The sequence below is a fragment of the Anguilla anguilla genome, chromosome 15, assembly GCF_013347855.1.
Source record: "Anguilla anguilla isolate fAngAng1 chromosome 15, fAngAng1.pri, whole genome shotgun sequence".
Classification (NCBI taxonomy): Eukaryota; Metazoa; Chordata; class Actinopteri; order Anguilliformes; family Anguillidae; genus Anguilla; species Anguilla anguilla.
The window spans coordinates 4,639,360-4,648,203 of NC_049215.1; the positions used below are offsets into that span (position 1 = coordinate 4,639,360).

At 41.8% G+C, this 8,844-nt stretch overlaps 1 non-coding gene across 1 annotated transcript; it reads right to left on the minus strand.

Moving 5' to 3' along the window:
• Positions 1 to 3,040: 3,040 nt before the first annotated feature.
• Positions 3,041 to 3,151, minus strand: trnal-caa. The gene is made up of 2 exons: positions 3,114 to 3,151; positions 3,041 to 3,086 (listed from the first exon to the last, which is right to left on the minus strand). It is a non-coding gene; the product is annotated as a tRNA-Leu (tRNA).
• Between the last annotated feature and the right edge of the window lie 5,693 nt (positions 3,152 to 8,844).

Consider the following 8,844-nt stretch of genomic DNA (forward strand, 5'->3'; position numbering starts at 1 on the left):
AATTTGCAGAAATGAAGCTTTGATATCACACTACATCATTCAATCTGATTGGCCACTTACAAGCTCCACATCCAGCAGAGGTCACAGTGATCAGAGAGGCGGACGAACCTGCGTCTAATCAGCCACGCATAACTGCATTTTCCTTCCCCTCGTCCACACGTTACCCACTCGAAAATACCCTTTTGAATGTATTTGGGTGGTTATATTTTTAAGGGAGGCATATCCTAGTCATTTTCATACTGATCACCTGAAGCCTACTTGCCATGTGTCAAAGTCATGATTTTGAACGTGGGACTGACAGAAAGGACAGGCAGCACCTGGCTGTGTTGATTGCAGCGGTTCCACTTGCACGACTACTCCGCATTGAGTTTGACTCTTATTTTGCACGATTACCTGATCAAGTGGGGGGGCGACATAGCTCCGGAGGTAAGAGCGGTTGTCTGGCTGTCGGAGGGTTGCTGGTTCGATCCCCGCTCTGGGCGTGTCGAAGTGTCCCTGAGCAAGACACCTAACCCCTAACTGCTCTGGTGAATGAGAGGCATCAATTGTAAAGCGCTTTGGATAAAAGCGCTATATAAATGCAGTCCATTTACCATTTACCAAGTCCCTTTAAGATGCCTTGTAACTACCCTCGATTAAACCAAAAGCTACTAGTAAGTGCTTCACATCCCCATTGCCTAGGAATAACAGGTTCTGCTACCTTTGATGGACTTTCCCGGTACTGGGTCATCCCATTTGGCCTTCAATAGGCAGTCAAGAGACAACTTACCTGGACGACAGATTATTCCCACAACCTTTCCTGTCCAGAGAGATACATCCTAGAGAGCTCTTCTGTCTTCTGTCCCAAGGATATTGTAGTGGCGGCTGGCTGGCGGACTGGCTAGCCACCACGTCTTGTGCATAGTTTGTGTGTATGTGTGATACTTCGTGGTTTACAGTATGCAAAGTTATTCTAAGTAGCAACCATGAGAGTCTTTGGCTGTTATGTGTATGGTAGATTTGAATACGCGCAACAGATTGTGTATAAAAACAGCAGACAGCCCAGCACTCCCACCAGTTCTCTTAAACCTGTGCTTGTTCCAAAGCTGTGTTTTACCGTACCTGTTAATGACAGCAATGGCTCAAAGAAATGATCCACACGGTCTGTCCCTTGCTGAAATCTCTACAGTATGATGGCACAGAACACCTGATCATCAGTCACAAGCTCTGCTGGCCTCCCTGCCAAACCTTCGCTCCAGATTCTCCGCTACTCCATAAAACCCTCAGCGCTTTTCTCACCAGCTGCCACTAGAGGGCGACAAAATGCCCCTTCTTATTTTTTTTTTCAGTATTTTGCTTCACATGTTCTGGTGTTTTTTTTTTTTGTTGTTGGTTGAACCCTATGAACCAATACATTGGCTTGGTTTATGTTGATTCCTCTGGTCTGAGAAATAAAAGCCATATTGATGCAATATTGAACCATGCTTGTGTTCTTCTATCATGCTCTTGTGTTAGGTCTATCACACTCCTCCTGTTTAGTTATGTTGTGCTACCCAGAACACCAACACCGCATTATATTGTCAAATGAAGCAGGAAATGCGCATCTTCAACAGCTATGATGCTGAGATGGGTGCTCGCCTGTCTGTTAAGCTACACATATTTAAGCAGAAATTTGAGCAAACTTAAGGAGAGGTGTTTTAATGAACATCAAAATACTGGGGCTCTGTGTGCCACAGGCAGTTCAGAGCATCCATTCTTCAGATTTCACAAAGTTCCTGCTGTCTTTTGCTTGGATGGTGAACAAGTTAAAATCTAAAGACACAGCACTCCAGACGCTAGTAAAAATAAAAAGAAGATTTAAAGGGGGGGGGGGGGGGGGGGGGGGTTGTGAAATTCCCCTCAGCTCTCACACCCCTGCAGTACGGAGCACAGATGTTTCACACCACACAACCCCGACTGTTAAAACTGCAATGGCCGTGGGTCAGCAGCAGGGAGCGCATGAGTTCCAGAGTCCAGCACAGCCTGTGACGCACAGAAGACTGCAATCTGAGGGACCTATTGTAATGACTCTAAAATCAAAATGTTTTATTCGAACGACCTCAATTAGTACAAAAAAAGTGAGCTGGTCTCTCTCACGTTAATCTCAGTGGCTGAAGGCATCAAGGCAGTTGAAGCACATGCAAAATGAATCCATTAAATATGAAATAAATACAGCTGTTGAGTAAAAAGTGATTTTCTACCTCTCATCACCAATGGTTTTTAACAGTGGAACACCATGGCCATGTTTATGAACATTAACCTGGGCATTCACGGTTGAAATTATGGCTATATATTAAAAACCATCAGTTTTAACAATACATTATTTATGTTTTATATTCCAGTCAAAGTGCTGCTGAAATTGTTATTGTCATGTAAGGCATCTTTCCAGCTGCATGAAGTCATCTGCCCTGTCCTCTGCTATTGTTTTGCAGGTGCACAGAGCTAAAGGAGATTTTCATAAGTCAGCAACCATGAGCTTTAAGCCGTTTAGCTGCACAAGCTGCGTTGTGCTGTCCGCACAGTCGTTTGTGGCTGCCTTTTGTTGCACAGAATTAAATACATATAATTGAACACGGTACCTGATGAGCGTCAGGTTAATTAACATTCAGGAGGTTTCAGGGATACCAACAGAAATGGAACAAATTCACTGTTTTGAATGGAATTAAGTGATACACAACCCTCTCCTAGACCATGGCAGGTAAGAAGGAGGAAAGAGCTTCAACTGTGCATGTTACAAGATGCAGTTTCATTTACATTACATTTATTTGGCAGATGCTTTAATCCAAAGTGATGGGCATAAATATTTGTCAGAAGATGGATTTGAACCCATGCCTCCATTCAGAGACCAGAATACAGGCAGAACAGGCAGAACAATACAAATACAATACAAAAAAGAACAGGCAGAATGTATAATATATTTCTCAGAACAAAATAGACAGAACTTGGGTCAAATGCAGTTCCATTTATATTACATTTGAGATATGCTTTTATCGGAAGTGATGTGAAGAAGCGCATAAAGTCTTGTCAGAAGTGGGATTTGAACCCACGCCTCCATTCGGAGACCAGAATACCCCTTTATTAGGAAGGTGATCAGCCTTGAGTCTGGCGCCTTAGACCGCTCGGCCATCCTGACAGACTCCCCTTAACACAATATATTTCCCTGAAGAGAACAGGCAGCATATATTACCCTAAACGGAAAAGGCAGCACATATCCCACCTGAACAGAACAGGCAGAATATATTTCCCTGAACAGAACAGACAGAATGTATTTTCCTGAACTGAACAAGCAGAATATAATTCTGCGAACAGAACAGGCAGAATATATTTTCCTGAACAAAACAGGCAGAATGTATTTCTGTGAACAGAACAGGCAGAATATATTTTCCTGAACAAAACAGGCAGAATGTATTTCTGTGAACAGAACAGGTAGAATATATTTCCCTGAACAGAACAGGTTTGGTGTTTATGAGTAACTGGTGCAGTGAAACAGGGGGAACCTTGATATAAATCCAGCTAGTCCTGTAATTTATGGGGGTATATGACCGTATTTTATCCACCACCCAGGCTGAGGAACAGTCATATATTTCCAATCTGTGTGGTTATTATGAGCTTGTACCTCCAGCTGAACCCATCCCCCACCACCACTACAGTACAACAGAAGCTGAGGCTGAAATCTCACAGAAGAGCTACCAGTAGCCATCCAGTCAAGGTGAGAGGCAAGCCCTCCAATAAGATGGGTGAAGGAGCAAGGTACACACCTCCAATCCCACATTTTATCCCCGGCTTCCTGTGTGTTTATTTCTGCGTCCCCCGATATGCTGGGATTGAGCTGATATACACATTATCTGGATTTACTTTCTTGACCCATTTAAAAGAAGCAATGTACGAAAGCAAAGATCGGTGTGCGAAATCTATATGGGATCATTCTGGCTGAGACCCCGATAGTTTGTCTTTAAGAGGAAAAGGGGCACCGTTCTCTCATAAAACTCAGAATAACTGCCCTCACACTCGAGCGAGTTTATAACCAGCCAGTCCCGGGGCCTCAGAAAGACAGGATGTTTAATGTTCCTGTTTATTTATTTATGGGATATGTCAGCTGCATCACTGATAAACACCGCCATGCATCCATTTCTCCAAAACATAAATAATGCTGCCAAAAAAATTAATGTTTTTGCATTTTACATGTCCAAGCAGGAGCATTTTGGTTGAATCGTATACTAAACAATTATAAAATAGCATTTTCTTTTAATGTTACATTTCTCGTTGACACTAAATTCCATTTAAAAAGATTTTGAGGGAGGAGAATTAGGACGGGGGAATAGTAATGGCGCTCTAATAGGGAACGAAAAAGGACACAAATCTGCGGAGTTTCCATAAGCGCGCGGCTGATTTACGCAGCCCTTTATGACAGAGAGAGAAACGATGTGCTGCGGGTGTAAATCAGGAAAAGAGCAGGAAATTGAACTTGGATATCACCGTGTCAGATGCTTAATGGCCGTCTTCATGTCACATTCAATAGAGCAAACTTGGAGATGTAAAAAAAAAGACGGTTAACAATGCCAGTGGAGTCATGGATAAAGCTGTAAAAAATCAACCTGCTGGCTATAAGTTACTCTCTATGAATTCCACAACCAGCTAGCTAAAGGCTACTCTATGAATTCCACAACCTGCTGGCTAAAGGCTACACTCTGTGAATTCCACAACCCGCTGGCTAAAGGCTACACTCTGTGAATTCCACAACCCGCTGGCTAAAGGCTACACTCTGTGAATTCCACAACCCACTGGCTAAAGGCTACTCTCTGAATTCCACAACCCACTGGCTAAAGGCTACTCTCTGAATTCCACAACCCGCTGGCTAAAGGCTACACTCTGTGAATTCCACAACCCGCTGGCTAAAGGCTACTCTCTATGAATTCCACAACCTGCTGGTTAAAGGCTACTCTCTATGAATTCCACAGCCCGCTGGCTAAAGGCTACTCCATGAATTCCACAGCCCGCTGGCTAAAGGCTACACTCTGTGAATTCCACAACCCGCTGGCTAAAGGCTACACTCTGTGAATTCCACAACCCACTGGCTAAAGGCTACTCTCTGAATTCCACAACCCACTGGCTAAAGGCTACTCTCTGAATTCCACAACCCTCTGGCTAAAGGCTACACTCTGTGAATTCCACAACCCGCTGGCTAAAGGCTACACTCTGTGAATTCCACAACCCACTGGCTAAAGGCTACTCTCTGAATTCCACAACCCGCTGGCTAAAGGCTACTCTATGAATTCCACAGCCCGCTGGCTAAAGGCTACTCTGTGAATTCCACAACAGAGTAGAGCAGGAGCAGAGAGCACTGCGCAGATTCTAAGCCTGTCAGTTAACACTGTATAATCAACACTCAGAAAATCCACACTAAGAACAAGCAGCACTAAAACCCCCTTTCACACAAGGAAAACCACAACATTGCCTGGCTCCAGTTATCTGGGTAAGGTAGTGGTTTTCCCCATTCGCACATATAAGGATTTCTATGTGGAAAAATTCTGTTGAGTCTGTTCACATCCGTATAGATTAGACAAGGCAAGAAGTCTACCCTCTGAAGCAATGCAGAAAATATTAACATTACATTAGTCTTTAAAACAGCCTGAGATTTAGCTGAATGATAGTTCTGGCAGATAAAATAAATCCTACCAACATAACACAGTTGAGGAGTGATGGATGGATTTTAAGTATTGTACGATAACATCTTAAGCCAATGCCTCAGGTACATGATTCAAAACAGCTAACAACAGATTAAAAATGGTTAACAATGGTTCCTCAGCTAAAAATCAATACTTACATGCAGAGTTATTTTTGGTAAAATGCAACAACAATAATTCTGTTAGCCAAGTTAAATAACTTGAAATAACTGATATGACGACTACATAGCATGTTACATTGGGTAAAAATTCAACTTAAAACTGCGTGCGGGTTTAACTTGTGTATGTACTATACATTCACAATTTTAAATCCACCGAACATCTGAAACTACGTTGTGTGATATGATCCAGAATAATCATTTGAACATTGGTAAAAATCTCATCACATATGTCATCACATAGCAATGTCAAGCAAGGATTCCCTCACAAAATCACACAATGAAACTCCAATATCTTGCATGTGCCAAGTCTCATATTTGTGCGATTTGTAGACAGGGCACATTCAATAAAGTATTTATTAAATAATTTTCTGAGAAATTAAAGGTCTTACATAAGTATGGTGTAACCTTTTGTGATCTCTACCCAGGAATGTTGCTGCTCTTGTTCTCATTAGAACTATGATGGAAGATTTCCATAAATCTTACTAGGCGCTGACTTGGCAAATTGTGGGAACCTCTGACTTGAAATATTGACTCCTGCTCAAACATAATACCAAGATGAAAAATTGCCAAAACATTTATGGGTTCTTATAGCCCCAAAGACATTTGAATCAGACACTGTTGTGCAACTATAATTTTAAACAGGCCGAGGGGGAAAGCAGAGTTAAAATGCATGTGTGAGCAGGGCTTAAGATAGAGAACTTACCAGTCTGCATTCACGGGAAGTCCATTACACTAAGCACACTCAATAGTGTGTGCATTCATGGGAAGTCCATTACACTAAGCATACTCAATAGTGTGTGCATTCATGGGAAGTCCATTACACTAAGCATACTCAATAGTGTGTGCAATCATGGGAAGGTTCTTAGACTAAGAAAGAACACTCACCAGTGTTTGCATTTGTAAAAAGGTAATTACACCACGATAGTACACTTACTGGTGTCTGTATTCATTAGAAGATGATGAAACACTTTTTAAAAAGCAGTTTCTGTGCTGTGTAAAGAAAAAAAAAAACCTAATTACATTTTTTTAAAAGGTGGCTGACATTCATTGTTTCTATTAGATGTTTTGACAACAATTTCTTGAAAATCTTGGAAATAAATGAAAGTTATGAAATTGGTCTGTAGTTTTAAAAAAATTTTTGGATTGCACTGTAAGCTACTCAAATGAAAAAGTCACTAAACGTTACAGTTGGAAGCGCTGTTTTTTAGTCAGATTATCTGATTATAATGGAAAAAGCTGTGTTCATATAGAACTTATTTCCTCTCCTTACAAGTAAAGGAGGTCACACTAATTAAATTAGCCTACCTGCACATGGGTGGACTATTGGTGGAAACTGGAGAACTCATAGAAAACCCACACAGACACAGGGAGAACATGCAAACTCCACAGACGCCTAGGCCAGATTTGAACCAAGGACACCTTTGCTGTGAGGTGACAGTGCTATCCTCTGCACCACAAATACTTTTTGAGATTTATTTTTTGTATGTCGCATTGAGTGTGCATTTCGAATGAATTTTTTTCAGTCAGAGAAAAATGTTTGTACAAAATCAACCTGCAAGATGTGTCATTTTGGATCTGTTTCTAATCTAAGCCCATCTGCTCCTGCAGCAAAGAAAGATGAAACATTTACATGCAGTGCAACACTATTTCACTATTCCCTGTGTTTCTTTTGTAATGATATACGGGAAGTCTATCTAAATCCATCTAAATGGTGATGTGCGTGCTTGATCAAAATTCCTTAACTGCCTAAACACACCATTCTTCTTCATATCCCGAGAGTTTATATTCAAACTGCACACAATTCAACAGGGCCAGCAACTGCTCATGTCACACTGACGCTTGACCACATGCACAGGGTCATGTGAGTGTAAACATACATCACCAAATCCCGGGGGACCATGTTCTACGGCAATCCGGCAACCAGACGATAAAGAAGGGCGCACACGGTGCAGGAGCCACAGAGCCGCGGAGACCGCGCTGTGCACATGAACAAGGTCAAGCAATCAAGCCAGGCTGGAGATCCGCATCAGCGCCATTACCGAGCACTGTCCCCGGTGACCAACGAGCTGCAATAAAACCATCACAAGCCAAGAGAGCCCGGCTAATGAAAACGGAATGCCGCGGTTCAACGTTCTTTCCCCTGTCCCCCGGTGACGTGAACAGATAGCGCGCTGACGGGCTAGCGGGCAGAGAGCGATAAATCAGACCCGCGGGGAGGCCGAGGACCTCTTTTCAAAACAAGATGGTCTTTCACACACGATGCTGAATCTGCGGATATGGATCCGAATCTCGGGAGGTCAGAAACATGTTTTTTAGATTAATTTCACTGTTCATTGGGTCAGCTGGTAAAATAACGTATATAAAAAATTGCGCATGCTTGTAGGTAACGCATGCACACAGATCACTTGTAATCAACAGCTATATTTATTTACTTACAATACATCTTTAGCGCCATTTAAATTCAGAATTCTTTTTTCAAGGGAGACCAGGCCAAGTAAAACATTACAAACATCGGAATATAACACTGTAGTAGATATAGAGTTCCTGAAGAAACTCTGTTTGCTTGCTGAAGGCTCAAGAGATAGTTAAAATAGTATATTCTTACTTCAAGTATAGCAAGTAGATGAGTTGCAGAATTGTTAGTGTAGTAATAGTAGTAGTGGTGGTGGTGGTGATAATGGTAGTAGTTGTCATGGTAACAGTGGTAGTATATCAGTAGCTGTGAAGAATTGCATTTTCACATGCGACTTCAAAAAGTGATCTGAATTTAGTTGTTATAGTCATTGACAATCGTTAGCTAGCTGGCATCCATGCATTTTTCCTGCTAATACACACAGCCAATTTGGCACAACCTTTAACTAGCTATTTAAAGAGATTTTAATATTATAACTAATTCATTATAACCATTAATTAGGCATCCTATTTAATGCACTAAAACCCTAGCTGAAGGAGATGGCATGAATGAACAAAGTCATAGGCGC